Source organism: Paramisgurnus dabryanus, chromosome 9 (genome assembly GCF_030506205.2).
Source record: "Paramisgurnus dabryanus chromosome 9, PD_genome_1.1, whole genome shotgun sequence".
Taxonomy (NCBI): Eukaryota; Metazoa; Chordata; class Actinopteri; order Cypriniformes; family Cobitidae; genus Paramisgurnus; species Paramisgurnus dabryanus.
The window spans coordinates 355,075-376,876 of record NC_133345.1 but is presented as its reverse complement, the minus strand read 5'-3'; the positions used below and the strand labels follow the sequence as shown (position 1 = coordinate 376,876).

The 21,802-nt window shown below is 46.9% G+C and overlaps 51 non-coding genes and 26 pseudogenes across 51 annotated transcripts; all 77 read left to right on the top strand.

Moving 5' to 3' along the window:
- The first annotated feature begins 3,179 nt into the window (after window positions 1–3,179).
- Window positions 3,180–3,298, top strand: LOC135759874 (5S ribosomal RNA). Its single transcript, XR_010537145.1, has one exon. It is a non-coding gene; the product is annotated as a 5S ribosomal RNA (ribosomal RNA).
- A 126-nt stretch (window positions 3,299–3,424) lies between these two features.
- LOC135759245 (5S ribosomal RNA) lies at window positions 3,425–3,543 on the top strand (annotated as a pseudogene).
- A 125-nt stretch (window positions 3,544–3,668) lies between these two features.
- Window positions 3,669–3,787, top strand: LOC135759195 (5S ribosomal RNA). Its single transcript, XR_010536749.1, has one exon. It is a non-coding gene; the product is annotated as a 5S ribosomal RNA (ribosomal RNA).
- Window positions 3,788–3,912: 125 nt separating this feature from the next.
- On the top strand, window positions 3,913–4,031 carry LOC135759500 (5S ribosomal RNA; annotated as a pseudogene).
- A 121-nt stretch (window positions 4,032–4,152) lies between these two features.
- On the top strand, window positions 4,153–4,270 carry LOC135759504 (5S ribosomal RNA; annotated as a pseudogene).
- A 120-nt stretch (window positions 4,271–4,390) lies between these two features.
- LOC135760006 (5S ribosomal RNA) lies at window positions 4,391–4,509 on the top strand. The gene has a single exon (XR_010537274.1). It is a non-coding gene; the product is annotated as a 5S ribosomal RNA (ribosomal RNA).
- Window positions 4,510–4,629: 120 nt separating this feature from the next.
- LOC135759810 (5S ribosomal RNA) lies at window positions 4,630–4,748 on the top strand. The gene has a single exon (XR_010537084.1). It is a non-coding gene; the product is annotated as a 5S ribosomal RNA (ribosomal RNA).
- Window positions 4,749–4,869: 121 nt separating this feature from the next.
- LOC135759870 (5S ribosomal RNA) lies at window positions 4,870–4,988 on the top strand. Its single transcript, XR_010537141.1, has one exon. It is a non-coding gene; the product is annotated as a 5S ribosomal RNA (ribosomal RNA).
- A 125-nt stretch (window positions 4,989–5,113) lies between these two features.
- On the top strand, window positions 5,114–5,232 carry LOC135759867 (5S ribosomal RNA). Its single transcript, XR_010537139.1, has one exon. It is a non-coding gene; the product is annotated as a 5S ribosomal RNA (ribosomal RNA).
- A 125-nt stretch (window positions 5,233–5,357) lies between these two features.
- On the top strand, window positions 5,358–5,476 carry LOC135759311 (5S ribosomal RNA; annotated as a pseudogene).
- A 120-nt stretch (window positions 5,477–5,596) lies between these two features.
- On the top strand, window positions 5,597–5,715 carry LOC135759459 (5S ribosomal RNA; annotated as a pseudogene).
- Window positions 5,716–5,836: 121 nt separating this feature from the next.
- On the top strand, window positions 5,837–5,955 carry LOC135759706 (5S ribosomal RNA). The gene has a single exon (XR_010536980.1). It is a non-coding gene; the product is annotated as a 5S ribosomal RNA (ribosomal RNA).
- Window positions 5,956–6,080: 125 nt separating this feature from the next.
- On the top strand, window positions 6,081–6,199 carry LOC135759244 (5S ribosomal RNA; annotated as a pseudogene).
- Window positions 6,200–6,324: 125 nt separating this feature from the next.
- Window positions 6,325–6,443, top strand: LOC135759809 (5S ribosomal RNA). The gene has a single exon (XR_010537083.1). It is a non-coding gene; the product is annotated as a 5S ribosomal RNA (ribosomal RNA).
- Window positions 6,444–6,564: 121 nt separating this feature from the next.
- LOC135759150 (5S ribosomal RNA) lies at window positions 6,565–6,683 on the top strand. Its single transcript, XR_010536706.1, has one exon. It is a non-coding gene; the product is annotated as a 5S ribosomal RNA (ribosomal RNA).
- Window positions 6,684–6,809: 126 nt separating this feature from the next.
- LOC135759281 (5S ribosomal RNA) lies at window positions 6,810–6,928 on the top strand (annotated as a pseudogene).
- A 120-nt stretch (window positions 6,929–7,048) lies between these two features.
- On the top strand, window positions 7,049–7,167 carry LOC135759467 (5S ribosomal RNA; annotated as a pseudogene).
- A 120-nt stretch (window positions 7,168–7,287) lies between these two features.
- On the top strand, window positions 7,288–7,406 carry LOC135759393 (5S ribosomal RNA; annotated as a pseudogene).
- A 121-nt stretch (window positions 7,407–7,527) lies between these two features.
- On the top strand, window positions 7,528–7,646 carry LOC135759976 (5S ribosomal RNA). Its single transcript, XR_010537244.1, has one exon. It is a non-coding gene; the product is annotated as a 5S ribosomal RNA (ribosomal RNA).
- A 126-nt stretch (window positions 7,647–7,772) lies between these two features.
- On the top strand, window positions 7,773–7,891 carry LOC135759739 (5S ribosomal RNA). The gene has a single exon (XR_010537013.1). It is a non-coding gene; the product is annotated as a 5S ribosomal RNA (ribosomal RNA).
- Window positions 7,892–8,016: 125 nt separating this feature from the next.
- Window positions 8,017–8,135, top strand: LOC135759738 (5S ribosomal RNA). The gene has a single exon (XR_010537012.1). It is a non-coding gene; the product is annotated as a 5S ribosomal RNA (ribosomal RNA).
- A 126-nt stretch (window positions 8,136–8,261) lies between these two features.
- Window positions 8,262–8,380, top strand: LOC135759187 (5S ribosomal RNA). Its single transcript, XR_010536741.1, has one exon. It is a non-coding gene; the product is annotated as a 5S ribosomal RNA (ribosomal RNA).
- Window positions 8,381–8,500: 120 nt separating this feature from the next.
- Window positions 8,501–8,619, top strand: LOC135759794 (5S ribosomal RNA). The gene has a single exon (XR_010537068.1). It is a non-coding gene; the product is annotated as a 5S ribosomal RNA (ribosomal RNA).
- Window positions 8,620–8,739: 120 nt separating this feature from the next.
- LOC135759392 (5S ribosomal RNA) lies at window positions 8,740–8,858 on the top strand (annotated as a pseudogene).
- A 121-nt stretch (window positions 8,859–8,979) lies between these two features.
- LOC135759737 (5S ribosomal RNA) lies at window positions 8,980–9,098 on the top strand. Its single transcript, XR_010537011.1, has one exon. It is a non-coding gene; the product is annotated as a 5S ribosomal RNA (ribosomal RNA).
- Window positions 9,099–9,223: 125 nt separating this feature from the next.
- On the top strand, window positions 9,224–9,342 carry LOC135759789 (5S ribosomal RNA). The gene has a single exon (XR_010537063.1). It is a non-coding gene; the product is annotated as a 5S ribosomal RNA (ribosomal RNA).
- A 125-nt stretch (window positions 9,343–9,467) lies between these two features.
- On the top strand, window positions 9,468–9,586 carry LOC135759391 (5S ribosomal RNA; annotated as a pseudogene).
- A 121-nt stretch (window positions 9,587–9,707) lies between these two features.
- Window positions 9,708–9,826, top strand: LOC135759132 (5S ribosomal RNA). Its single transcript, XR_010536689.1, has one exon. It is a non-coding gene; the product is annotated as a 5S ribosomal RNA (ribosomal RNA).
- Window positions 9,827–9,951: 125 nt separating this feature from the next.
- On the top strand, window positions 9,952–10,070 carry LOC135759902 (5S ribosomal RNA). The gene has a single exon (XR_010537172.1). It is a non-coding gene; the product is annotated as a 5S ribosomal RNA (ribosomal RNA).
- A 125-nt stretch (window positions 10,071–10,195) lies between these two features.
- On the top strand, window positions 10,196–10,314 carry LOC135759779 (5S ribosomal RNA). The gene has a single exon (XR_010537053.1). It is a non-coding gene; the product is annotated as a 5S ribosomal RNA (ribosomal RNA).
- A 120-nt stretch (window positions 10,315–10,434) lies between these two features.
- On the top strand, window positions 10,435–10,553 carry LOC135759390 (5S ribosomal RNA; annotated as a pseudogene).
- Window positions 10,554–10,674: 121 nt separating this feature from the next.
- Window positions 10,675–10,793, top strand: LOC135759736 (5S ribosomal RNA). The gene has a single exon (XR_010537010.1). It is a non-coding gene; the product is annotated as a 5S ribosomal RNA (ribosomal RNA).
- A 121-nt stretch (window positions 10,794–10,914) lies between these two features.
- Window positions 10,915–11,033, top strand: LOC135759735 (5S ribosomal RNA). Its single transcript, XR_010537009.1, has one exon. It is a non-coding gene; the product is annotated as a 5S ribosomal RNA (ribosomal RNA).
- Window positions 11,034–11,158: 125 nt separating this feature from the next.
- LOC135759196 (5S ribosomal RNA) lies at window positions 11,159–11,277 on the top strand. Its single transcript, XR_010536750.1, has one exon. It is a non-coding gene; the product is annotated as a 5S ribosomal RNA (ribosomal RNA).
- A 126-nt stretch (window positions 11,278–11,403) lies between these two features.
- LOC135759837 (5S ribosomal RNA) lies at window positions 11,404–11,522 on the top strand. Its single transcript, XR_010537109.1, has one exon. It is a non-coding gene; the product is annotated as a 5S ribosomal RNA (ribosomal RNA).
- Window positions 11,523–11,647: 125 nt separating this feature from the next.
- LOC135759734 (5S ribosomal RNA) lies at window positions 11,648–11,766 on the top strand. The gene has a single exon (XR_010537008.1). It is a non-coding gene; the product is annotated as a 5S ribosomal RNA (ribosomal RNA).
- Window positions 11,767–11,891: 125 nt separating this feature from the next.
- On the top strand, window positions 11,892–12,010 carry LOC135759472 (5S ribosomal RNA; annotated as a pseudogene).
- A 120-nt stretch (window positions 12,011–12,130) lies between these two features.
- On the top strand, window positions 12,131–12,249 carry LOC135755423 (5S ribosomal RNA; annotated as a pseudogene).
- A 121-nt stretch (window positions 12,250–12,370) lies between these two features.
- On the top strand, window positions 12,371–12,489 carry LOC135755707 (5S ribosomal RNA). The gene has a single exon (XR_010535608.2). It is a non-coding gene; the product is annotated as a 5S ribosomal RNA (ribosomal RNA).
- Window positions 12,490–12,614: 125 nt separating this feature from the next.
- Window positions 12,615–12,733, top strand: LOC135754829 (5S ribosomal RNA). Its single transcript, XR_010534759.2, has one exon. It is a non-coding gene; the product is annotated as a 5S ribosomal RNA (ribosomal RNA).
- A 125-nt stretch (window positions 12,734–12,858) lies between these two features.
- Window positions 12,859–12,977, top strand: LOC135756478 (5S ribosomal RNA). Its single transcript, XR_012337609.1, has one exon. It is a non-coding gene; the product is annotated as a 5S ribosomal RNA (ribosomal RNA).
- A 126-nt stretch (window positions 12,978–13,103) lies between these two features.
- On the top strand, window positions 13,104–13,222 carry LOC135756479 (5S ribosomal RNA; annotated as a pseudogene).
- Window positions 13,223–13,342: 120 nt separating this feature from the next.
- On the top strand, window positions 13,343–13,461 carry LOC135759717 (5S ribosomal RNA). The gene has a single exon (XR_010536991.1). It is a non-coding gene; the product is annotated as a 5S ribosomal RNA (ribosomal RNA).
- A 120-nt stretch (window positions 13,462–13,581) lies between these two features.
- LOC135755435 (5S ribosomal RNA) lies at window positions 13,582–13,700 on the top strand (annotated as a pseudogene).
- A 121-nt stretch (window positions 13,701–13,821) lies between these two features.
- LOC135755446 (5S ribosomal RNA) lies at window positions 13,822–13,940 on the top strand. Its single transcript, XR_010535352.2, has one exon. It is a non-coding gene; the product is annotated as a 5S ribosomal RNA (ribosomal RNA).
- A 125-nt stretch (window positions 13,941–14,065) lies between these two features.
- LOC135756769 (5S ribosomal RNA) lies at window positions 14,066–14,184 on the top strand. The gene has a single exon (XR_012337601.1). It is a non-coding gene; the product is annotated as a 5S ribosomal RNA (ribosomal RNA).
- A 125-nt stretch (window positions 14,185–14,309) lies between these two features.
- Window positions 14,310–14,428, top strand: LOC135754830 (5S ribosomal RNA). Its single transcript, XR_010534760.2, has one exon. It is a non-coding gene; the product is annotated as a 5S ribosomal RNA (ribosomal RNA).
- A 126-nt stretch (window positions 14,429–14,554) lies between these two features.
- Window positions 14,555–14,673, top strand: LOC135754286 (5S ribosomal RNA). Its single transcript, XR_010534235.2, has one exon. It is a non-coding gene; the product is annotated as a 5S ribosomal RNA (ribosomal RNA).
- Window positions 14,674–14,794: 121 nt separating this feature from the next.
- Window positions 14,795–14,913, top strand: LOC135756791 (5S ribosomal RNA). Its single transcript, XR_012337606.1, has one exon. It is a non-coding gene; the product is annotated as a 5S ribosomal RNA (ribosomal RNA).
- A 126-nt stretch (window positions 14,914–15,039) lies between these two features.
- LOC135756164 (5S ribosomal RNA) lies at window positions 15,040–15,158 on the top strand (annotated as a pseudogene).
- Window positions 15,159–15,278: 120 nt separating this feature from the next.
- LOC135754903 (5S ribosomal RNA) lies at window positions 15,279–15,397 on the top strand (annotated as a pseudogene).
- A 124-nt stretch (window positions 15,398–15,521) lies between these two features.
- LOC135754994 (5S ribosomal RNA) lies at window positions 15,522–15,640 on the top strand. The gene has a single exon (XR_010534922.2). It is a non-coding gene; the product is annotated as a 5S ribosomal RNA (ribosomal RNA).
- A 125-nt stretch (window positions 15,641–15,765) lies between these two features.
- On the top strand, window positions 15,766–15,884 carry LOC135755649 (5S ribosomal RNA). Its single transcript, XR_010535550.2, has one exon. It is a non-coding gene; the product is annotated as a 5S ribosomal RNA (ribosomal RNA).
- Window positions 15,885–16,009: 125 nt separating this feature from the next.
- Window positions 16,010–16,128, top strand: LOC135753963 (5S ribosomal RNA). Its single transcript, XR_010533918.2, has one exon. It is a non-coding gene; the product is annotated as a 5S ribosomal RNA (ribosomal RNA).
- A 125-nt stretch (window positions 16,129–16,253) lies between these two features.
- On the top strand, window positions 16,254–16,372 carry LOC135755457 (5S ribosomal RNA). The gene has a single exon (XR_010535363.1). It is a non-coding gene; the product is annotated as a 5S ribosomal RNA (ribosomal RNA).
- A 124-nt stretch (window positions 16,373–16,496) lies between these two features.
- On the top strand, window positions 16,497–16,615 carry LOC135756694 (5S ribosomal RNA). Its single transcript, XR_012337581.1, has one exon. It is a non-coding gene; the product is annotated as a 5S ribosomal RNA (ribosomal RNA).
- Window positions 16,616–16,740: 125 nt separating this feature from the next.
- LOC135757168 (5S ribosomal RNA) lies at window positions 16,741–16,859 on the top strand. Its single transcript, XR_012337576.1, has one exon. It is a non-coding gene; the product is annotated as a 5S ribosomal RNA (ribosomal RNA).
- A 127-nt stretch (window positions 16,860–16,986) lies between these two features.
- Window positions 16,987–17,105, top strand: LOC135755134 (5S ribosomal RNA; annotated as a pseudogene).
- A 120-nt stretch (window positions 17,106–17,225) lies between these two features.
- LOC135754287 (5S ribosomal RNA) lies at window positions 17,226–17,344 on the top strand. The gene has a single exon (XR_010534236.2). It is a non-coding gene; the product is annotated as a 5S ribosomal RNA (ribosomal RNA).
- Window positions 17,345–17,464: 120 nt separating this feature from the next.
- LOC135756480 (5S ribosomal RNA) lies at window positions 17,465–17,583 on the top strand (annotated as a pseudogene).
- Window positions 17,584–17,704: 121 nt separating this feature from the next.
- LOC135754945 (5S ribosomal RNA) lies at window positions 17,705–17,823 on the top strand. The gene has a single exon (XR_010534874.2). It is a non-coding gene; the product is annotated as a 5S ribosomal RNA (ribosomal RNA).
- Window positions 17,824–17,948: 125 nt separating this feature from the next.
- On the top strand, window positions 17,949–18,057 carry LOC135755469 (5S ribosomal RNA; annotated as a pseudogene).
- Window positions 18,058–18,182: 125 nt separating this feature from the next.
- On the top strand, window positions 18,183–18,301 carry LOC135754569 (5S ribosomal RNA; annotated as a pseudogene).
- Window positions 18,302–18,422: 121 nt separating this feature from the next.
- LOC135754468 (5S ribosomal RNA) lies at window positions 18,423–18,541 on the top strand. The gene has a single exon (XR_010534410.2). It is a non-coding gene; the product is annotated as a 5S ribosomal RNA (ribosomal RNA).
- A 125-nt stretch (window positions 18,542–18,666) lies between these two features.
- LOC135756719 (5S ribosomal RNA) lies at window positions 18,667–18,785 on the top strand. Its single transcript, XR_012337543.1, has one exon. It is a non-coding gene; the product is annotated as a 5S ribosomal RNA (ribosomal RNA).
- A 120-nt stretch (window positions 18,786–18,905) lies between these two features.
- On the top strand, window positions 18,906–19,024 carry LOC135755481 (5S ribosomal RNA; annotated as a pseudogene).
- A 121-nt stretch (window positions 19,025–19,145) lies between these two features.
- Window positions 19,146–19,264, top strand: LOC135755571 (5S ribosomal RNA). Its single transcript, XR_010535474.2, has one exon. It is a non-coding gene; the product is annotated as a 5S ribosomal RNA (ribosomal RNA).
- Window positions 19,265–19,388: 124 nt separating this feature from the next.
- On the top strand, window positions 19,389–19,507 carry LOC135754996 (5S ribosomal RNA; annotated as a pseudogene).
- A 121-nt stretch (window positions 19,508–19,628) lies between these two features.
- Window positions 19,629–19,747, top strand: LOC135755494 (5S ribosomal RNA). Its single transcript, XR_010535397.2, has one exon. It is a non-coding gene; the product is annotated as a 5S ribosomal RNA (ribosomal RNA).
- Window positions 19,748–19,872: 125 nt separating this feature from the next.
- On the top strand, window positions 19,873–19,991 carry LOC135755621 (5S ribosomal RNA). Its single transcript, XR_010535523.2, has one exon. It is a non-coding gene; the product is annotated as a 5S ribosomal RNA (ribosomal RNA).
- A 125-nt stretch (window positions 19,992–20,116) lies between these two features.
- Window positions 20,117–20,235, top strand: LOC135754587 (5S ribosomal RNA). The gene has a single exon (XR_010534526.2). It is a non-coding gene; the product is annotated as a 5S ribosomal RNA (ribosomal RNA).
- A 120-nt stretch (window positions 20,236–20,355) lies between these two features.
- Window positions 20,356–20,474, top strand: LOC135755866 (5S ribosomal RNA; annotated as a pseudogene).
- A 121-nt stretch (window positions 20,475–20,595) lies between these two features.
- Window positions 20,596–20,714, top strand: LOC135759227 (5S ribosomal RNA). Its single transcript, XR_010536779.1, has one exon. It is a non-coding gene; the product is annotated as a 5S ribosomal RNA (ribosomal RNA).
- Window positions 20,715–20,838: 124 nt separating this feature from the next.
- On the top strand, window positions 20,839–20,957 carry LOC135759911 (5S ribosomal RNA). Its single transcript, XR_010537180.1, has one exon. It is a non-coding gene; the product is annotated as a 5S ribosomal RNA (ribosomal RNA).
- Window positions 20,958–21,087: 130 nt separating this feature from the next.
- LOC135759246 (5S ribosomal RNA) lies at window positions 21,088–21,206 on the top strand (annotated as a pseudogene).
- Window positions 21,207–21,332: 126 nt separating this feature from the next.
- Window positions 21,333–21,451, top strand: LOC135759724 (5S ribosomal RNA). The gene has a single exon (XR_010536998.1). It is a non-coding gene; the product is annotated as a 5S ribosomal RNA (ribosomal RNA).
- A 125-nt stretch (window positions 21,452–21,576) lies between these two features.
- Window positions 21,577–21,695, top strand: LOC135759722 (5S ribosomal RNA). The gene has a single exon (XR_010536996.1). It is a non-coding gene; the product is annotated as a 5S ribosomal RNA (ribosomal RNA).
- The last annotated feature ends 107 nt before the right edge of the window (window positions 21,696–21,802 follow it).

The window sequence follows — 21,802 nt, the reverse complement described above, 5'->3', positions numbered from 1 at the left end:
AAATAAGAAAATAATAGGCATAGAAATTGAAGGGAATAAAGCAGATGGAAAAGTTTTTCAATATGCTGATGACACAACGTTAATTGTAAAAGGACAAGAAAGTATCAAAGAAGTTATGAAGGTTGTAGGAAAATATTGTAGAGGGTCTGGAAGCAAAATAAATGAGGATAAAACAACATATATGAGATTTGGTAAAGCCAAGGATTTAAAAGATTGCTTTGATTTTAAAGAAGTTGAAAAAATGAGGATTTTAGGTGTTTTAATGGGGAAGAATGAGAAGAAAGTAAGAGAGGAAATGTGGGAACAAATGGTAACAGATATAGAGAGGAGGTTACAATTTTGGAAACTAAGAACTTTAAATTTGAAAGGGAAGGTTTTAATTTTAAATGTTTTAATGGTGTCTAAACTTTGGTATATTTTATATGTATCCGAAATGCCTGTATGGATGGAACAAAGGTTGAAGAAAGGTTTTCTTGATTTTATATGGGAGGGGAAACCATCGAGGATTGCATACAACACAATTTTAGGGGCGGTGGAAAAGGGCGGTTTAGGATTAATGGATGTGGAACAACGAAAAAATGCTTTGAGAGTGAAAATTATTAAGAAATATTTAAATGAAGATATCAAAACTGGTTGGAAGAAAACAATGAAATACTTTTTAAGCAAAGCTGGTAATTTTAACTTAGGGGATGGAATTTTATGGATGAAAACAAAAGTCTGGATGACGGAAGGACTACCTGAGTTTTATAGGGAAATTTTAAGTGCCTGGGGAAAGTTTTTAACGAGAATTGAGTATGATCCGCATGGGAGTAGTGATGAGCGAGTCACCCGAAACTCGGATCATTTAACCCAATCCCTAAAATGACTCGAGAACCATGAGTCCTTAGTGACCATTAACCCGAGTCAGTTGAGTCCTCTCAGATTTTGCATTAAAAATGAGAAATTGTATCAAACACAAAGCTCTTCAAATGTTTACAACAGAATTACAACAAATAACTCTACATAAGCTGCCATAGGTTCTATAACTTGCAACAACGAGTTAATTTACATCACCAAATGTCGACTGGGGGTACCGAGTGAACCAAAAGCTGCTATTCCGGATCATTATTTCTTGCAGCTCCGAGTCCGAGTACAAAGGGATGCGTGCGCGCAACAATGAGTTGGTCGGCGGCTCGGGGATTCACACAGAGTGACTCAACTCATGGAGCTTGAATCCTGGGCTAGGAGAAACAAGCCTTGCTCGTGTTGTTAACCCACTGACTCATGTAGGCTAATCTGTTGAAATATTTGACTGGCACAATGTTTTGGGTAGAAGCTGCAAATGTTTAAACATTTTAAATCCGAGGACTGCTGCAGCAGTGCTGCTGGAAAGATCCGCCACCGACGGACATACACGGCTCCTCTTGTTGACTGAGTCACTCAGAGTGACGTGAGTGGTTCACTCACAGGACCCGTGCAGGAGCGGGCGAGCGGCTCTGTCTGGGACTCACTCACAAGATTAACCGAAGCCTATCGTGGATCTGTTAAGTCAATCTGAAACAGGACACGTTCCTTTCACGTCCAAGTCAACCAAGCCTGACATCTTCTAAATGTGGTGTTGATATATTTGTCGTTATGAAATGAAACTAAACACACCAAACTTTTACAATTATGTTATTGATAATGTTACCACGGGCATGCATGTTTTTTATGAGTTCCTCAGTTCACATAAGCCCTTTTTTGTGAGCAGAGGAGTCATAAACTCGTAGCTGCACGCGTGATCCGAGTTGCTTGGTTGGCATTAGTATGACTTAGCGATTGGAATTGGGAGATTTTGACCAAGTGACTCAAGTGACTCGAGTGACTCGCACAACCCGGATCATATTAGTGAGTGACTCAGAATAACCCGAATCCTTAAAAAGATCCGGGTTGACCATCACTACATGGGAGAGAAAACATTTTGAATCAACCTTTGTTCTTAAATAACAATATTTTAAAACAAGGGAAAGGAATATTTTTTAAGAAATGGATGGAAGTGGGGGTAACGAGGGTGAGAGATATTCTGTATGAGTTTAAAGAGGGGTTTTTACCGATACAGTATGTAATGGATGCAATGGAATTAGCAAAAGAAGAATATAATAAAACAGAAATAACCAACAAATATGAAATGATTAAGAATGCAATACCAAGAGACTGGATTAAAAGAATAGAGTGTATGGATGAAGATCCAAAAGAAATGAATATTTATGTGAAAATGGAGGAAAATACTGTTGATTTTAAAGAATGTAATGTAAAAAGGTTTTATTGTGTTTTTAGAGATGGAGTTTTTAAAGTGCCAATTGTAAATGAGTACTGGTTGGGAAAATTCAAAGATTTAACAGAGGAGGATATATGGGGAAACATGAAAGGTAAATGTGTGGAAACAAAATTGCAAAGTTTAGAGTATATTATAAGACAAAAAGTGGTTTTTACAGAGTCGGTTTTATATAAAATTGGTTTAGCTCAAAATGCAATGTGTAAAGTGTGCAAGGAAAAAGAAGAGGGGATTTTACATATGTTCTTATTTTGCACAGAATTGGAGAATTTTTTAAGGAAATGTAAAAGTATGATTAAAGATTTAACTGTGGATTGGAATGAAAATGAAATTGAATGGAACAGAGTGGTTATGTTTGGTTTTGAAAAGAAAGGTCAAAACAAGAAGTTTATAAATCTGTGTATAATGATGATGAAAAGTGCAATTTGGGAAAGGAGAACTGTGGCAAAAAAAGAAAATATTGTGATGGATGTTTGGAATGTTTTTAAAAGGAGAACAGAATCATATATAGAAAAACTGTATGTGCATTTTAAGTGTACAAAAATGTTGCAAACTTTTTATGATGTTTTTACAAGAGAAGTCTGTTGTGTTTTAGAGGAACTAAACTGGAAGTTACCAGATGCTGATGAAAACCCTATTTAAGTTTCTTTTTTAGTAAAAAAAAGCACGCCCGCTCTCGTCTGATCTCGGAAGCCAAGCAGGGTTGGGCCTGGTTAGTACTTGGATGGGAGACCGCCTGGGAATACCAGGTGCTGTAAACATTTAATTAATTAATAATTTTTTTAAGTCATTTTTTCCCATGAATGCGTCCTTTCTGTAAGCGTTCTCCCATGGCATGGCGTTGCCACATTAGTTTTGAAGTGTCTCTCGAATCAAGTCCGCACTCGCTTATGGCCACACCACCCTGAGCACGCCCGCTCTCGTCTGATCTCGGAAGCCAAGCAGGGTCGGGCCTGGTTAGTACTTGGATGGGAGACCGCCTGGGAATACCAGGTGCTGTAAGCATTTAATTAATAAATTTTTTTTTTTATGTCATATTTTCCCATGAATGCGTCCTTTCTGTAAGCGTTCTCCCATGGCATGGCGTTGCCACATTAGTTTTGAAGTGTCTCTCGAATCGAGTCTGCACTCGCTTACGGCCACACCACCCTGAGCACGCCCGCTCTCGTCTGATCTCGGAAGCCAAGCAGGGTCGGGCCTGGTTAGTACTTGGATGGGAGATTGCCTGGGAATACCAGGTGCTGTAAGCATTTAATTAATTAAATATTTATTTATGTCATTTTTACCCATGAATGCGTCCTTTCTGTAAGCGTTCTCCCATGTCATGGCGTTGCCACATTAGTTTTGAAGTGTCTCTCGAATCGAGTCCGCACTCGTTTACGGCCACACCACCCTGAGCACGCCCGCTCTCGTCTGATCTCGGAAGCCAAGCAGGGTCGGGCCTGGTTAGTTCTTGGATGGGAGACCGCCTGGGAATACCAGGTGCTGTAAGCTTTTAATTAATTAATTATTTATTTATGTCATTTTTTCCCATAATTACGTCCTTTTTGTAAGCATTTACCGATGTCATTGCGTTGCCACATTAGTCTTGAAGTGTCTCTCGAATCGAGTCAGCACTCGCTTAAGGCCACACCACCCTGAGCACGCCCGCTCTCGTCTGATCTCGGAAGCCAAGCAGGGTCGGGCCTGGTTAGTACTTGGATGGCAGACCGCCTGGGAATACCAGGTTCTGTAAGCATTTTATTAATTAATTATTTATGTCATTTTTTCCCATGAATGCGTCCTTTCAGTAAGCGTTCTCCCATGGCATGGCGTTGCCACATTAGTTTTGAAGTGTCTCTCGAATCGAGTCAGCACTCGCTTACGGCCACACCATCCTGAGCACGCCTCTCTCGTCTGATCTCGGAAGCCAAGCAGGGTCGGGCCTGGTTAGTACTTGGATGGGAGACCGCCTGGGAATACCTGGTGCTGTAAGCATTTAATTAATTAATTATTTATGTCATTTTTCCCATGAATGCGTCCTTTCTGTAAGCGTTCTCCCATGGCATGGCGTTGCCACATTAGTTTTGAAGTGTCTCTCGAATCAAGTCCGCACTCGCTTACGGCCACACCACCCTGAGCACGCCCGCTCTCGTCTGATCTCGGAAGCCAAGCAGGGTCGGGCCTGGTTAGTACTTGGATGGGAGACCGCCTGGGAATACCTGGTGCTGTAAGAATTTAATTAATTAATTATTTATGTCATTTTTCCCATGAATGCGTCCTTTCTGTAAGCATTCTCCCATGGCATGGCGTTGCCACATAAGTTTTGAAGTGTCTATCGAATCGAGTCGGCACTCGCTTACGGCCACACCACCCTGAGCACGCCCGCTCTCGTCTGATCTCGGAAGCCAAGCAGGGTCGGGCCTGGATAGTACTTGGATGGGAGACCGCCTGGGAATACCTGGTGCTGTAAGCATTTAATTAATTAATTATTTATGTCATTTTTTCCCATGAATGCGTTCTTTCTGTAAGCGTTCACTGATGTCATGGCGTTGCCACGTAAGTCTTGAAGTGTCTATCGAATCGAGTCGGCACTCGCTTACGGCCACACCACCCTGAGCACGCCCGCTCTCGTCTGATCTCGGAAGCCAAGCAGGGTCGGGCCTGGTTAGTACTTGGATGGGAGACCCCCTGGGAGTACCAGGTGCTGTAAGCATTTAATTAATTAAAAATGTATTTATGTCATTTTTTCCCATGAATGCGATCTTTCTGTAAGCGTTCACTGATGTCATGGCGTTGCCACATAAGTCTTGAAGTGTCTATCGAAGCGAGTCAGCACTCGTTTACGGCCACACCACCCTGAGCACGCCCGCTCTCGTCTGATCTCGGAAGCCAAGCAGGGTCGGGCCTGGTTAGTACTTGGATGGGAGACCGCCTGGGAATACCAGGTGCTGTAAGCATTTAATTAATTAATTATTTTTTTATGTCATTTTTTCCCATGAATGCGTCCTTTCTGTAACCATTTACCGATGTCATTGCGTTGCCACATTAGCCTTGAAGTGTCTCTCGAATCGAGTCAGCACTCGTTTAAGGCCACACCACCCTGAGCACGCCCGCTCTCGTCTGATCTCGGAAGCCAAGCGGGGTCGGGCCTGGTTAGTACTTGGATGGGAGACCGCCTGGGAATACCTGGTGCTGTAAGCATTTAATTAATTAATTATTTATGTCATTTTTCCCATGAATGCATCCTTTCTGTAAGCGTTCTCCCATGGCATGGCGTTGCCACATTAGTTTTGAAGTGTCTCTCGAATCAAGTCAGCACTCGCTTACGGCCACACCACCCTTAGCAAGCCCGCTCTCGTCTGATCTCGGAAGCCAAGCAGGGTCGGGCCTGGTTAGTACTTGGATGGGAGACCGCCTGGGAATACCAGGTTCTGTAAGCATTTAATTAATTATTTATTTATGTCATTTTTTCCCATGAATGCGATCTTTCTGTAAGCGTTCACTGATGTCATGGCGTTGCCACATAAGTCTTGAAGTGTCTATCGAAGCGAGTCAGCACTCGCTTACGGCCACACCACCCTGAGCACGCCCGCTCTCGTCTGATCTCGGAAGCCAAGCAGGGTTGGGCCTGGTTAGTACTTGGATGGGAGACCGCCTGGGAATACCAGGTGCTGTAAGCATTTAATTAATTAATAATTTTTTTATGTCATTTTTTCCCATGAATGCGTCCTTTCTGTAAGCGTTCTCCCATTGCATGGCGTTGCCACATTAGTTTTGAAGTGTCTCTCGAATCAAGTCCGCACTCGCTTACGGCCACACCACCCTGAGCACGCCCGCTCTCGTCTGATCTCGGAAGCCAAGCAGGGTCGGGCCTGGTTAGTACTTGGATGGGAGATTGCCTGGGAATACCAGGTGCTGTAAGCATTTAATTAATTAAATATTTATTTATGTCATTTTTACCCATGAATGCGTCCTTTCTGTAAGCGTTCTCCCATGTCATGGCGTTGCCACATTAGTTTTGAAGTGTCTCTCGAATCGAGTCCGCACTCGCTTACGGCCACACCACCCTGAGCACGCCCGCTCTCGTCTGATCTCGGAAGCCAAGCAGGGTCGGGCCTGGATAGTACTTGGATGGGAGACCGCCTGGGAATACCTGGTGCTGTAAGCATTTAATTAATGAATTATTTATGTCATTTTTTCCCATGAATGCGTTCTTTCTGTAAGCGTTCACTGATGTCATGGCGTTGCCACGTAAGTCTTGAAGTGTCTATCGAATCGAGTCGGCACTCGCTTACGGCCACACCACCCTGAGCACGCCCGCTCTCGTCTGATCTCGGAAGCCAAGCAGGTTCGGGCCTGGTTAGTACTTGGATGGGAGACCGCCTGGGAATACCAGGTGCTGTAAGCATTTAATTAATTAATTATTTTTTTTATGTCATTTTTTCCCATGAATGCGTCCTTTTTGTAACCATTTACCGATGTCATTGCGTTGCCACATTAGCCTTGAAGTGTCTCTCGAATCGAGTCAGCACTCGTTTACGGCCACACCATCCTGAGCACGCCCGCTCTCGTCTGATCTCGGAAGCGAAGCAGGGTCGGGCCTGGTTAGTACTTGGATGGGAGACCGCCTGGGAATACCTGGTGCTGTAAGAATTTAATTAATTAATTATTTATGTCATTTTTCCCATGAATGCGTCCTTACTGTAAGCATTCTCCCATGGCATGGCGTTGCCACATTAGTTTTGAAGTGTCTCTCGAATCAAGTCCGCACTCGCTTACGGCCACACCACCCTGAGCATGCCCGCTCTCGTCTGATCTCGGAAGCCAAGCAGGGTCGGGCCTGTTTAGAACTTGGATGGGAGACCGCCTGGGAATACCTGGTGCTGTAAGCATTTAATTAATTAATTATTTATGTCATTTTTCCCATGAATGCGTCCTTTCTGTAAGCGTTCTCCCATGGCATGGCGTTGCCACATTAGTTTTGAAGTGTCTCTCGAATCGAGTCAGCACTCGCTTACGGCCACACCACCCTGAGCAAGCCCGCTCTCGTCTGATCTCGGAAGCCAAGCAGGGTCGGGCCTGGTTAGTACTTGGATGGGAGACCGCCTGGGAATACCAGGTTCTGTAAGCATTTAATTAATTAATTATTTATGTCATTTTTTCCCATGAATGCGATCTTTCTGTAAGCGTTCACTGATGTCATGGCGTTGCCACATAAGTCTTGAAGTGTCTATCGAAGCGAGTCAGCACTCGCTTACGGCCACACCACCCTGAGCACGCCCGCTCTCGTTTGATCTCGGAAGCCAAGCAGGGTCGGGCCTGGTTAGTACTTGGATGGGAGACCGCCTGGGAATACCAGGTGTTGTAAGCATTTAATTAATTAATAATTTTTTTTATGTCATTTTTTCCCATGAATGCGTCCTTTCTGTAACCATTTATCGATGTCATTGCGTTGCCACATTAGCCTTGAAGTGTCTCTCGAATCGAGTCAGCACTTGCTTACGGCCACACCACCCTGAGCACGCCCGCTCTCGTCTGATCTCGGAAGCCAAGCAGGGTCGGGCCTGGTTAGTACTTGGATGGGAGACCGCCTGGGAATACCAGGTGCTGTAAGCATTTAATTAATTAATTATTTTTTTAAGTCATTTTTTCCCATGAATGCGATCTTTCTGTAAGCGTTCACTGATGTCATGGCGTTGCCACATAAGTCTTGAAGTGTCTATCGAAGCGAGTCAGCACTCGCTTACGGCCACACCACCCTGAGCACGCCCGCTCTCGTCTGATCTCGGAAGCCAAGCAGGGTCGGGCCTGGTTAGTACTTGGATGGGAGACCGCCTGGGAATACCAGGTGCTGTAAGCATTTAATTAATTAATTATTTTTTTTATGTCATTTTTTCCCATGAATGCGTCCTTTCTGTAACCATTTACCGATGTCATTGCGTTGCCACATTAGCCTTGAAGTGTCTCTCGAATCGAGTCAGCACTCGTTTACGGCCACACCACCCTGAGCACGCCCGCTCTCGTCTGATCTCGGAAGCCAAGCAGGGTCGGGCCTGGTTAGTACTTGGATGGGAGACCGCCTGGGAATACCTGGTGCTGTAAGAATTTAATTAATTAATTATTTATGTCATTTTTCCCATGAATGCGTCCTTTCTGTAAGCATTCTCCCATGGCATGGCGTTGCCACATTAGTTTTGAAGTGTCTCTCGAATCAAGTCCGCACTCGCTTACAGCCACACCACCCTGAGCACGCCCGCTCTCGTCTGATCTCGGAAGCCAAGCAGGGTCGGGCCTGGTTAGTACTTGGATGGGAGACCGCCTGGGAATACCTGGTGCTGTAAGCATTTAATTAATTAATTATTTATGTCATTTTTCCCATGAATGCGTCCTTTCTGTAAGCGTTCTCCCATGGCATGGCGTTGCCACATTAGTTTTGAAGTGTCTCTCGAATCGAGTCAGCACTCGCTTACGGCCACACCACCCTGAGCAAGCCCGCTCTCGTCTGATCTCGGAAGCCAAGCAGGGTCGGGCCTGGTTAGTACTTGGATGGGAGACCGCCTGGGAATACCAGGTTCTGTAAGCATTTAATTAATTAATTATTTATGTCATTTTTTCCCATGAATGCGATCTTTCTGTAAGCGTTCACTGATGTCATGGCGTTGCCACATAAGTCTTGAAGTGTCTATCGAAGCGAGTCAGCACTCGCTTACGGCCACACCACCCTGAGCACGCCCGCTCTCGTCTGATCTCGGAAGCCAAGCAGGGTCGGGCCTGGTTAGTACTTGGATGGGAGACCGCCTGGGAATACCAGGTGCTGTAAGCATTTAATTAATTAATAATTTTTTTATGTCATTTTTTCCCATGAATGCATCCTTTCTGTAAGCGTTCTCCCATGGCATGGCGTTGCCACATTAGTTTTGAAGTGTCTCTCGAATCAAGTCCGCTCTCGCTTACGGCCACACCACCCTGAGCACGCCCGCTCTCGTCTGATCTCGGAAGCCAAGCAGGGTCGGGCCTGGTTAGTACTTGGATGGGAGACCGCCTGGGAAAACCAGGTGCTGTAAGCATTTAATTAATTAAATATTTATTTATGTCATATTTTCCCATGAATGCGTCCTTTCTGTAAGCGTTCTCCCATGGCATGGCGTTGCCACATTAGTTTTGAAGTGTCTCTCGAATCGAGTCAGCACTCGCTTACGGCCACACCACCCTGAGCAAGCCCGCTCTCGTCTGATCTCGGAAGCCAAGCAGGGTCGGGCCTGGTTAGTACTTGGATGGGAGACCGCCTGGGAATACCAGGTTCTGTAAGCATTTAATTAATTAATTATTTATGTCATTTTTTCCCATGAATGCGATCTTTCTGTAAGCGTTCACTGATGTCATGGCGTTGCCACATAAGTCTTGAAGTGTCTATCGAAGCGAGTCAGCACTCGCTTACGGCCACACCACCCTGAGCACGCCCGCTCTCGTCTGATCTCGGAAGCCAAGCAGTGTCGGGCCTGGTTAGTACTTGGATGGGAGACCGCCTGGGAATACCAGGTGCTGTAAGCATTTAATTAATTAATAATTTTTTTATGTCTTTTTTTCCCATGAATGCGTCCTTTCTGTAAGCGTTCTCCCATGGCATGGCGTTGCCACATTAGTTTTGAAGTGTCTCTCGAATCAAGTCCGCACTCGCTTACGGCCACACCACCCTGAGCACGCCCGCTCTCGTCTGATCTCGGAAGCCAAGCAGGGTCGGGCCTGGTTAGTACTTGAATGGGAGACCGCCTGGGAATACCAGGTGCTGTAAGCATTTAATTAATTAAATATTTATTTATTTCATATTTTCCCATGAATGCGTCCTTTCTGTAAGCGTTCTCCCATGGCATGGCGTTGCCACATTAGTTTTGAAGTGTCTCTCGAATCGAGTCTGCACTCGCTTACGGCCACACCACCCTGAGCACGCCCGCTCTCGTCTGATCTCGGAAGCCAAGCAGGGTCGGGCCTGGTTAGTACTTGGATGGGAGACCGCCTGGGAATACCTGGTGCTGTAAGCATTTAATTAATTAATTATTTATGTCATTTTTCCCATGAATGCGTCCTTTCTGTAAGCGTTCTCCCATGGCATGGCGTTGCCACATTAGTTTTGAAGTGTCTCTCGAATCGAGTCAGCACTCGCTTACGGCCACACCACCCTGAGCAAGCCCGCTCTCGTCTGATCTCGGAAGCCAAGCAGGGTCGGGCCTGGTTAGTACTTGGATGGGAGACCGCCTGGGAATACCAGGTTCTGTAAGCATTTAATTAATTAATTATTTATGTCATTTTTTCCCATGAATGCGATCTTTCTGTAAGCGTTCACTGATGTCATGGCGTTGCCACATAAGTCTTGAAGTGTCTATCGATGCGAGTCAGCACTCGCTTACGGCCACACCACCCTGAGCACGCCCGCTCTCGTCTGATCTCGGAAGCCAAGCAGGGTCGGGCCTGGTTAGTACTTGGATGGGAGACCGCCTGGGAATACCAGGTGCTGTAAGCATTTAATTAATAATTTTTTTATGTCATTTTTTCCCATGAATGCGTCCTTTCTGTAAGCGCTGTCCCATGGCATGGCGTTGCCACATTAGTTTTGAAGTGTCTCTCGAATCAAGTCCGCACTCGCTTACGGCCACACCACCCTGAGCACGCCCGCTCTCGTCTGATCTCGGAAGCCAAGCAGGGTCGGGCCTGGTTAGTACTTGGATGGGAGACCGCCTGGGAATACCAGGTGCTGTAAGCATTTAATTAATTAAATATTTATTTATGTCATATTTTCCCATGAATGCGTCCTTTCTGTAAGCGTTCTCCCATGGCATGGCGTTGCCACATTAGTTTTGAAGTGTCTCTCGAATCGAGTCTGCACTCGCTTACGGCCACACCACCCTGAGCACGCCCGCTCTCGTCTGATCTCGGAAGCCAAGCAGGGTCGGGCCTGGTTAGTACTTGGACGGGAGACCGCCTGGGAATACCAGGTGTTGTAAGCATTTAATTAATTAATAATTTTTTTTATGTCATTTTTTCCCATGAATGCGTCCTTTCTGTAAACATTTACCGATGTCATTGCGTTGCCACATTAGCCTTGAAGTGTCTCTCGAATCGAGTCAGCACTCGCTTACGGCCACACCACCCTGAACACGCCCGCTCTCGTCTGATCTCGGAAGCCAAGCAGGGTCGGGCCTGGTTAGTACTTGGATGGGAGACCGCCTGGGAATACCAGGTGCTGTAAACATTTAATTAATTAATTATTTTTTTATGTCATTTTTTCCCATGAATGCGATCTTTCTGTAAGCGTTCACTGATGTCATGGCGTTGCCACATAAGTCTTGAAGTGTCTATCGAAGCGAGTCAGCACTCGCTTACGGCCACACCACCCTGAGCACGCCCGCTCTCGTCTGATCTCGGAAGCCAAGCAGGGTCGGGCCTGGTTAGTACTTGGATGGGAGACCGCCTGGGAATACCAGGTGCTGTAAGCATTAAATTAATTAATTATTTTTTTATGTCATTTTTTCCCATGAATGCTTCCTTTCTGTAACCATTTACCGATGTCATTGCGTTGCCACATTAGCCTTGAAGTGTCTCTCGAATCGAGTCAGCACTCGTTTACGGCCACACCACCCTGAGCATGCCCGCTCTCGTCTGATCTCGGAAGCCAAGCAGGGTCGGGCCTGGTTAGTACTTGGATGGAAGACCGCCTGAGAATACCTAGTGCTGTAAGCATTTAATTAATTAATTATTTATGTCATTTTTCCCATGAATGCGTCCTTTCTGTAAGCATTCTCCCATGGCATGGCGTTGCCACATTAGTTTTGAAGTGTCTCTCGAATTGAGTCAGCACTCGCTTACGGCCACACCACCCTGAGCAAGCCCGCTCTCGTCTGATCTCGGAAGCCAAGCAGGGTCGGGCCTGGTTAGTACTTGGATGGGAGACCGCCTGGGAATACCAGGTTCTGTAAGCATTTAATTAATTAATTATTTATGTCATTTTTTCCCATGAATGCGATCTTTCTGTAAGCGTTCACTGATGTCATGGCGTTGCCACATAAGTCTTGAAGTGTCTATCGATGCGAGTCAGCACTCGCTTACGGCCACACCACCCTGAGCACGCCCGCTCTCGTCTGATCTCGGAAGCCAAGCAGGGTCGGGCCTGGTTAGTACTTGGATGGGAGACCGCCTGGGAATACCAGGTGCTGTAAGCATTTAATTAATTAAATATTTATTTATGTCATATTTTCCCATGAATGCGTCCTTTCTGTAAGCGTTCTCCCATGGCATGGCGTTGCCACATTAGTTTTGAAGTGTCTCTCGAATCGAGTCTGCACTCGCTTACGGCCACACCACCCTGAGCACGCCCGCTCTCGTCTGATCTCGGAAACCAAGCAGGGTCGGGCCTGGTTAGTACTTGGATGGGAGACCGCCTGGGAATACCAGGTGCTGTAAGCATTTAATTAATTAATTATTTTTTTATGTCATTTTTTCCCATGAATGAGATCTTTCTGTAAGCGTTCACTGATGTCATGGCGTTGCCACATAAGTCTTGAAGTGTCTATCGAAGCGAGTCAGCACTCGCTTACGGCCACACCACCCTGAGCACGCCCGCTCTCGTCTGATCTCGGAAGCCAAGCAGGGTCGGGCCTGGTTAGTACTTGGATGGGAGACCGCCTGGGAATACCAGGTGCTGTAAGCATTTAATTAATTAATTATTTTTTTTATGTCATTTTTTCCCATGAAAGCGTCCTTTCTGTAACCATTTACCGATGTCATTGCGTTGCCACATTAGCCTTGAAGTGTCTCTCGAATCGAGTCAGCACTCGTTTACGGCCACACCACCCTGAGCACGCCCGCTCTCGTCTAATCTCGGAAGCCAAGCAGGGTCGGGCCTGGTTAGTACTTGGATGGGAGACCGCCTGGGAATACCTGGTGCTGTAAGAATTTAATTAATTAATTATTTATGTCATTTTTCCCATGAATGCGTCCTTTCTGTAAGCGTTCTCCCATGGCATGGCGTTGCCACATTAGTTTTGAAGTGTCTCTCGAATCAAGTCCGCACTCGCTTACGGCCACACCACCCTGAGCACGCCCGCTCTCGTCTGATCTCGGAAGCCAAGCAGGGTCGGGCCTGGTTAGTACTTGGATGGGAGACCGCCTGGGAATACCTGGTGCTGTAAGCTTTTAATTAATTAATTATTTATGTCATTTTTCCCATGAATGCGTCCTTTCTGTAAGCGTTCTCCCATGGCATGGCGTTGCCACATTAGTTTTGAAGTGTCTCTCGAATTGAGTCAGCACTCGCTTACGGCCACACCACCCTGAGCAAGCCCGCTCTCGTCTGATCTCGGAAGCCAAGCAGGGTCGGGCCTGGTTAGTACTTGGATGGGAGACCGCCTGGGAATACCAGGTTCTGTAAGCATTTAATTAATTAATTATTTATGTCATTTTTTCCCATGAATGCGATCTTTCTGTAAGCGTTCACTGATGTCATGGCGTTGCCACATAAGTCTTGAAGTGTCTATCGAAGCGAGTCAGCACTCGCTTACGGTCACACCACCCTGAGCACGCCCGCTCTCGTCTGATCTCGGAAGCCAAGCAGGGTCGGGCCTGGTTAGTACTTGGATGGGAGACCGCCTGGGAATACCAGGTGCTGTAAGCATTTAATTAATTAATAATTTTTTTATGTCATTTTTTCCCATGAATGCGTCCTTTCTGTAAGCGTTCTCCCATGGCATGGCGTTGCCACATTAGTTTTGAAGTGTCTCTCGAATCAAGTCCGCACTCGCTTACGGCCACACCACCCTGAGCACGCCCGCTCTCGTCTGATCTCGGAAGCCAAGCAGGGTTGGGCCTGGTTAGTACTTGGATGGGAGACCGCCTGGGAATACCAGGTGCTGTAAGCATTTAATTAATTAATTATTTTTTTATGTCATTTTTTCCCATGAATGCGATCTTTCTGTAAGCGTTCACTGATGTCATGGCGTTGCCACATAAGTCTTGAAGTGTCTATCGAAGCGAGTCAGCACTCGCTTACGGCCACACCACCCTGAGCACGCCCGCTCTCGTCTGATCTCGGAAGCCAAGCAGGGTCGGGCCTGGTTAGTACTTGGATGGGAGACCGCCTGGAAATACCAGGTGCTGTAAGCATTTAATTAATTAATAATTTTTTTTATGTCATTTTTTCCCATGAATGCGTCCTTTCTGTAACCATTTACCGATGTCATTGCGTTGCCACATTAGCCTTGAAGTGTCTCTCGAATCGAGTCAGCACTCGCTTACGGCCACACCACCCTGAGCACGCCCGCTCTCGTCTGATCTCGGAAGCCAAGCAGGGTCGGGCCTGGTTAGTACTTGGATGGGAGACCGCCTGGGAATACCAGGTGCTGTAAGCATTTAATTAATTATTTTTTTATGTCATTTTTTCCCATGAATGCGATCTTTCTGTAAGCGTTCACTGATGTCATGGCGTTGCCACATAAGTCTTGAAGTGTCTATCGCAGCGAGTCAGCTCTTGCTTACGGCCACACCACCCTGAGCACGCCCGCTCTCGTCTGATCTCGGAAGCCAAGCAGGGTCGGGCCTGGTTAGTACTTGGATGGGAGACCGCCTGGGAATACCAGGTGCTGTAAGCATTTAATTAATTAATTATTTTTTTTATGTCATTTTTTCCCATGAATGCGTCCTTTCTGTAACCATTTACCGATGTCATTGCGTTGCCACATTAGCCTTGAAGTGTCTCTCGAATCGAGTCAGCACTCGTTTACGGCCACACCATCCTGAGCACGCCCGCTCTCGTCTGATCTCGGAAGCGATGCAGGGTCGGGCCTGGTTAGTACTTGGATGGGAGACCGCCTGGGAATACCTGGTGCTGTAAGAATTTAATTAATTAATTATTTATGTCATTTTTCCCATGAATGCGTCCTTTCTGTAAGCATTCTCCCATGGCATGGCGTTGCCACATTAGTTTTGAAGTGTCTCTCGAATCAAGTCCGCACTCGCTTACGGCCACACCACCCTGAGCACGCCCGCTCTCGTCTGATCTCGGAAGCCAAGCAGGGTCGGGCCTGGTTAGGACTTGGTTGGGAGACCGCCTGGGAATACCAGGTGCTGTAAGCATTTAATTAATTAATAATTTTTTATGTCATTTTTTCCCATGAATGCGTCCTTTCTGTAAGCGTTCACTGATGTCATGGCGTTGCCACATAAGTCTTGAAGTGTCTATCGAAGCGAGTCAGCACTCGCTTACGGCCACACCACCCTGAGCACGCCCGCTCTCGTCTGATCTCGGAAGCCAAGCAGGGTCGGGCCTGGTTAGTACTTGGATGGGAGACCGCCTGGGAATACCAGGTGCTGTAAGCATTTAATTAATTAATAATTTTTTTATGTCATTTTTTCCCATGAATGCATCCTTTCTGTAAGCGTTCTCCCATGGCATGGCGTTGCCACATTAGTTTTGAAGTGTCTCTCGAATCAAGTCCGCTCTCGCTTACGGCCACACCACCCTGAGCACGCCCGCTCTCGTCTGATCTCGGAAGCCAAGCAGGGTCGGGCCTGGTTAGTACTTGGATGGGAGACCGCCTGGGAAAACCAGGTGCTGTAAGCATTTAATTAATTAAATATTTATTTATGTCATTTTTTCCCATGAATGCGTCCTTTCTGTAACCATTTACCGATGTCATTGCGTTGCCACATTAGCCTTGAAGTGTCTCTCGAATCGAGTCAGCACCCGCTTACGGCCACACCACCCTGAGCACGCCCGCTCTCGTCTGATCTCGGAAGCCAAGCAGGGTCGGGCCTGGTTAGTACTTGTATGGGAGACCGCCTGGGAATACCAGGTGCTGTAAGCATTTAATTAATTAATTATTTTTTTATGTCATTTTTTCCCATGAATGCGATCTTTCTGTAAGCGTTCACTGATGTCATGGCGTTGCCACATAAGTCTTGAAGTGTCTATCGAAGCGAGTCAGCACTCGCTTACGGCCACACCACCCTGAGCACGCCCGCTCTCGTCTGATCTCGGAAGCCAAGCAGGGTCGGGCCTGGTTAGTACTTGGATGGGAGACCGCCTGGGAATACCAGGTGCTGTAAGCATTTAATTAATTAATTATTTTTTTATGTTTTTTTTCCCATGAATGCGTCCTTTCTGTAAGCGTTCTCCCATGGCATGGCGTTGCCACATTAGTTTTGAAGTGTCTCTCGAATCAAGTCCACACTCGCTCACGGCCACACCACCCTGAGCACGCCCGCTCTCGTCTGATCTCGGAAGCCAAGCAGGGTCGGGCCTGGTTAGTACTTGGATGGGAGACCGCCTGGGAATACCAGGTGCTGTAAGCATTTAATTAATTAATTATTTTTTTATGTCATTTTTTCCCATGAATGCGATCTTTCTGTAAGCGTTCACTGATGTCATGGCGTTGCCACATAAGTCTTGAAGTGTCTATCGCAGCGAGTCAGCTCTTGCTTACGGCCACACCACCCTGAGCACGCCCGCTCTCGTCTGATCTCGAAAGCCAAGCAGGGTCGGGCCTGGTTAGTACTTGGATGGGAGACCGCCTGGGAATACCAGGTGCTGTAAGCATTTAATTAATTAATTATTTTTTTTTATGTCATTTTTTCCCATGAATGCGTCCTTTCTGTAACCATTTACCGATGTCATTGCGTTGCCACATTAGCCTTGAAGTGTCTCTCGAATCGAGTCAGCACTCGTTTACGGCCACACCATCCTGAGCACGCCCGCTCTCGTCTGATCTCGGAAGCGAACCAGGGTCGGGCCTGGTTGGTACTTGGATGGGAGACCGCCTGGGAATACCTGGTGCTGTAAGAATTTAATTAATTAATTATTTATGTCATTTTTCCCATGAATGCGTCCTTTCTGTAAGCTTTCTCCCATGGCATGGCGTTGCCACATTAGTTTTGAAGTGTCTCTCGAATCAAGTCCGCACTCGCTTACGGCCACACCACCCTGAGCACGCCCGCTCTCGTCTGATCTCGGAAGCCAAGCAGGGTCGGGCCTGTTTAGTACTTGGATGGGAGACCGCCTGGGAATACCTGGTGCTGTAAGCATTTAATTAATTAATTATTTATGTCATTTTTCTCATGAATGCGTCCTTTCTGTAAGCGTTCTCCAATGGCATGGCGTTGCCACATTAGTTTTGAAGTGTCTCTCGAATCGAGTCAGCACTCGCTTACGGCCACACCACCCTGAGCAAGCCCGCTCTCGTCTGATCTCGGAAGCCAAGCAGGGTCGGGGCTGGTTAGTTCTTGGATGGGAGACCGCCTGGGAATACCAGGTTCTGTAAGCATTTAATTAATTAATTATTTATGTCATTTTTTCCCATGAATGCGTCCTTTCTGTAACCATTTACCGATGTCATTGCGTTGCCACATTAGCCTTGAAGTGTCTCTCGAATCGAGTCAGCACTCGCTTACGGCCACACCACCCTGAGCACGCCCGCTCTCGTCTGATCTCGGAAGCCAAGCAGGGTCGAGCCTGGTTAGTACTTGGATGGGAGACCGCCTGGGAATACCAGGTGCTGTAAGCATTTAATTAATTAATTATTTTTTTATGTCATTTTTTCCCATGAATGCGATCTTTCTGTAAGCGTTCACTGATGTCATGGCGTTGCCACATACGTTTTGAAGTGTCTATCGAAGCGAGTCAGCACTCGCTTACGGCCACACCACCCTGAGCACGCCCGCTCTCGGAAGCCAAGCAGGGTCGGGCCTGGTTAGTACTTGGATGGGAGACCGCCTGGGAATACCAGGTGCTGTAAGCATTTAATTAATTAATTATTTTTTTATGTCATTTTTTCCCATGAATGCGTCCTTTCTGTAACCATTTACCGATGTCATTGCGTTGCCACATTAGCCTTGAAGTGTCTCTCGAATCGAGTCAGCACTCGTTTACGGCCACACCACCCTGAGCACGCCCGCTCTCGTCTGATCTCGGAAGCCAAGCAGGGTCGGGCCTGGTTAGTACTTGGATGGGAGACCGCCTGGGAATACCAGGTTCTGTAAGCATTTAATTAATTAATTATTTATGTCATTTTTTCCCATGAATGCGATCTTTCTGTAAGCGTTCACTGATGTCATGGCGTTGCCACATAAGTCTTGAAGTGTCTATCGAAGCGAGTCAGCACTCGCTTACGGCCACACCACCCTGAGCACGCCCGCTCTCGTCTGATCTCGGAAGCCAAGCAGGGTCGGGCCTGGTTAGTACTTGGATGGGAGACCGCCTGGGAATACCAGGTGCTGTAAACATTTAATTAATTAATAATTTTTTTATGTCATTTTTTCCCATGAATGCGTCCTTTCTGTAAGCGTTCTCCCATGGCATGGCGTTGCCACATTAGTTTTGAAGTGTCTCTCGAATCAAGTCCGCACTCGCTTACGGCCACACCACCCTGAGCACGCCCGCTCTCGTCTGATCTCGGAAGCCAAGCAGGGTCGGGCCTGGTTAGTACTTGGATGGGAGACCGCCTGGGAATACCTGGTGCTGTAAGCATTTAATTAATTAATTATTTATGTCATTTTTCCCATGAATGCGTCCTTTCTGTAAGCGTTCTCCCATGGCATGGCGTTGCCACATTAGTTTTGAAGTGTCTCTCGAATTGAGTCAGCACTCGCTTACGGCCACACCACCCTGAGCAAGCCCGCTCTCGTCTGATCTCGGAAGCCAAGCAGGGTTGGGCCTGGTTAGTACTTGGATGGGAGACCGCCTGGGAATACCAGGTTCTGTAAGCATTTAATTAATTAATTATTTATGTCATTTTTTCCCATGAATGCGATCTTTCTGTAAGCGTTCACTGATGTCATGGCGTTGCCACATAAGTCTTGAAGTGTCTATCGAAGCGAGTCAGCACTCGCTTACGGCCACACCACCCTGAGCACGCCCGCTCTCGTCTGATCTCGGAAGCCAAGCAGGGTCGGGCCTGGTTAGTACTTGGATGGGAGACCGCCTGGGAATACCAGGTGCTGTAAGCATTTAATTAATTAATAATTTTTTATGTCATTTTTTCCCATGAATGCGTCCTTTCTGTAAGCGTTCTCCCATGGCATGGCGTTGCCACATTAGTTTTGAAGTGTCTCTCGAATCAAGTCCGCACTCGCTTGCGGCCACACCACCCTGAGCACGCCCGCTCTCGTCTGATCTCGGAAGCCAAGCAGGGTCGGGCCTGGTTAGTACTTGGATGGGAGACCGCCTGGGAATACCAGGTTCTGTAAGCATTTAATTAATTAATTATTTATGTCATTTTTTCCCATGAATGCGATCTTTCTGTAAGCGTTCACTGATGTCATGGCGTTGCCACATAAGTCTTGAAGTGTCTATCGAAGCGAGTCAGCACTCGCTTACGGCCACACCACCCTGAGCACGCCCGCTCTCGTCTGATCTCGGAAGCCAAGCAGGGTCGGGCCTGGTTAGTACTTGGATGGGAGACCGCCTGGGAATACCAGGTGCTGTAAACATTTAATTAATTAATAATTTTTTTATGTCATTTTTTCCCATGAATGCGTCCTTTCTGTAAGCGTTCTCCCATGGCATGGCGTTGCCACATTAGTTTTGAAGTGTCTCTCGAATCAAGTCCGCACTCGCTTACGGCCACACCACCCTGAGCACGCCCGCTCTCGTCTGATCTCGGAAGCCAAGCAGGGTCGGGCCTGGTTAGTACTTGGATGGGAGACCGCCTGGGAATACCAGGTGCTGTAAGCATTTAATTAATTAAATATTTATTTATGTCATATTTTCCCATGAATGCGTCCTTTCTGTAAGCGTTCTCCCATGGCATGGCGTTGCCACATTAGTTTTGAAGTGTCTCTTGAATCGAGTCCGCACTCGCTTACGGCCACACCACCCTGAGCACGCCCGCTCTCGTCTGATCTCGGAAGCCAAGCAGGGTCGGGCCTGGTTAGTACTTGGATGGGAGACCGCCTGGGAATACCTGGTGCTGTAAGCATTTAATTAATTAATTATTTATGTCATTTTTCCCATGAATGCGTCCTTTCTGTAAGCGTTCTCCCATGGCATGGCGTTGCCACATTAGTTTTGAAGTGTCTCTCGAATTGAGTCAGCACTCGCTTACGGCCACACCACCCTGAGCAAGCCCGCTCTCGTCTGATCTCGGAAGCCAAGCAGGGTTGGGCCTGGTTAGTACTTGGATGGGAGACCGCCTGGGAATACCAGGTTCTGTAAGCATTTAATTAATTAATTATTTATGTCATTTTTTCCCATGAATGCGATCTTTCTGTAAGCGTTCACTGATGTCATGGCGTTGCCACATAAGTCTTGAAGTGTCTATCGAAGCGAGTCAGCACTCGCTTACGGCCACACCACCCTGAGCACGCCCGCTCTCGTCTGATCTCGGAAGCCAAGCAGGGTCGGGCCTGGTTAGTACTTGGATGTGAGACCGCCTGGGAATACCAGGTGCTGTAAGCATTTAATTAATTAATAATTTTTTATGTCATTTTTTCCCATGAATGCGTCCTTTCTGTAAGCGTTCTCCCATGGCATGGCGTTGCCACATTAGTTTTGAAGTGTCTCTCGAATCAAGTCCGCACTCGCTTGCGGCCACACCACCCTGAGCACGCCCGCTCTCGTCTGATCTCGGAAGCCAAGCAGGGTCGGGCCTGGTTAGTACTTGGATGGGAGACCGCCTGGGAATACCAGGTGCTGTAAGCATTTAATTAATTAAATATTTATTTATGTCATATTTTCCCATGAATGCGTCCTTTCTGTAAGCGTTCTCCCATGGCATGGCATGGCGTTGCCACATTAGTTTTGAAGTGTCTCTCGAATCGAGTCTGCACTCGCTTACGGCCACACCACCCTGAGCACGCCCGCTCTTGTCTGATCTCGGAAGCCAAGCAGGGTCGGGCCTGGTTAGTACTTGGATGGGAGACCGCCTGGGAATACCAGGTGTTGTAAGCATTTCATTAATTAATAATTTTTTTTATGTCATTTTTTCCCATGAATGCGTCCTTTCTGTAACCATTTACCGATGTCATTGCGTTGCCACATTAGCCTTGAAGTGTCTCTCGAATCGAGTCAGCACTCGCTTACGGCCACACCACCCTGAGCACGCCCGCTCTCGTCTGATCTCGGAAGCCAAGCAGGGTCGGGCCTGGTTAGTACTTGGATGGGAGACCGCCTGGGAATACCAGGTGCTGTAAGCATTTAATTAATTAATTATTTTTTTATGTCATTTTTTCCCATGAATGCGATCTTTCTGTAAGCGTTCACTGATGTCATGGCGTTGCCACATAAGTCTTGAAGTGTCTATCGAAGCGAGTCAGCACTCGCTTACGGCCACACCACCCTGAGCACGCCCGCTCTCGTCTGATCTCGGAAGCCAAGCAGGGTCGGGCCTGGTTAGTACTTGGATGGGAGACCGCCTGGGAATACCAGGTGCTGTAAGCATTTAATTAATTAATTATTTTTTTATGTCTTTTTTTCCCATTAATGCGTCCTTTCTGTAAGCGTTCTCCCATGGCATGGCGTTGCCACATTAGTTTTGAAGTGTCTCT